The following is a 1,578-nucleotide window of genomic DNA, read 5'->3' as shown; positions in this document are numbered from 1 at the left end:
GTAATCCAGAATGAAACGTATAGAAAAGACCGTTACATCAAAATAACCGTCGACGATGTTCTTATTCGTTGAATCCGTCCACATACCAGTTTACAGCGAAAGTGACCTGTCACGGAATACCGTCTTCCAGGGGTTACCACACAACATACCCAGGCAAGGGTTAACACAAGATATTCCAAACGCCACTCCTATGGATTATACGAAGTGACAGCCACACACATTCGTTGTGTTTCCGTATACCGATGATCAACCCACTCTTGCGGGCACAGGAGAGTTCCAAGCCTCAGCTGCGACTAACTGAAGCGATCAGCTTTTCCAGTCTCTCTCTTTCTCTTATGGTTCAGTCCACTAGACTTCCTGACTGGGAGACCTAAGTCAATCCGGATCGGGATCAGCATCTCCAACACCATCACACTGAGCACGGGGGCTCCCCAGGGTTGCGTGCTCAGTCCACTGCTGCTCACTCTGCTGACCCACGACTGTGCTGCAACTCACAGCTCGAACCACATCATCAAGTTCGCCAATGACACAACCGTGGTGTGTCTCATCAGCAAGAACGACGAGTCAGCTTACAGAGAGGAGGTGCAGTGGCTAACGGTCTGGTGCAGAGCCAACAACCTGTCTCTGAATTTGAACAAAACAAAAGAGATGGTTGTTGACTTCAGGAAGACACGGAGCGACCACTCCCCGCTGAACATCGACGGCTCCTCGCTGGAGATCTTTAAGAGCACCAGATTTCTTGGTGTTCACCTGGCGGAGAATCTCACCTGGTCCCTCAACAGCAGCTCCATAGCAAAGAAAGCCCAGCAGCGTCTTTACTTTCTGCAAAGGCCGTGGAAAGTCCATCTCCCCCCCCCCCATCCTCATCACATTCTACAGGGGTTGTATTGAGAGCATCCTGAGCAGCTGCATCACTGCCTGGTTCGGAAATTGCAACATCTCGGATAGCAAGACCCTGCAACAGATAGTGAGGTCAGCTGAGATGATCATCGGGGCCTCTCTTCCCGCCATCACGGACATTTACCCAACACGCGGCATCCGCAAAGCAAACAGCATCATGAAGGACCCCACGCACCCCGCATACAATCACTTCTCCCTCCTTCCCTCTGGGAAAAGGCACTGAAGCATTCGGGCTCTCACAACCAGACTATGTAACTGTTTCCCGCAAGCTATCGGACTCCTCAATATCCAGAGCCTGGACAGTCACCTTACTGCCCTATTGTCTTGCTTATTATTTATTGAAATGCCTGCACTGTTTTGTGCACTTTATGCAGTCCTGGGGAGGTCTGTGGTCTGGTGTAGTTTTTTTTTCTTTTCTGTTATTTTTTATGTGGTTCAGTCCAGTTTTTGTACTCTGTCATGTAACACCATGGTCCTGGAAAAAAAAAAACACGTTGTCTCATTTTTACTGTGTACTGTACCAGCAGTTATGGTCGAAATGACAATAAGAGTGACTTGACTTGAATCGGCAGCATCTGCGGATTTGTCCCCGAGGCCCCGCCCATGTTCTGATGACGCAATAAGCACACTGCGCATGCTCACATTCCCGGGCTGGGCAGTGATTTTTTTTCTTTGTGT

The sequence above is a fragment of the Hypanus sabinus genome, unplaced genomic scaffold (assembly GCF_030144855.1).
Source record: "Hypanus sabinus isolate sHypSab1 unplaced genomic scaffold, sHypSab1.hap1 scaffold_1217, whole genome shotgun sequence".
Lineage (NCBI taxonomy): Eukaryota > Metazoa > Chordata > Chondrichthyes > Myliobatiformes > Dasyatidae > Hypanus > Hypanus sabinus.
This window is presented reverse-complemented; position numbering follows the sequence as displayed.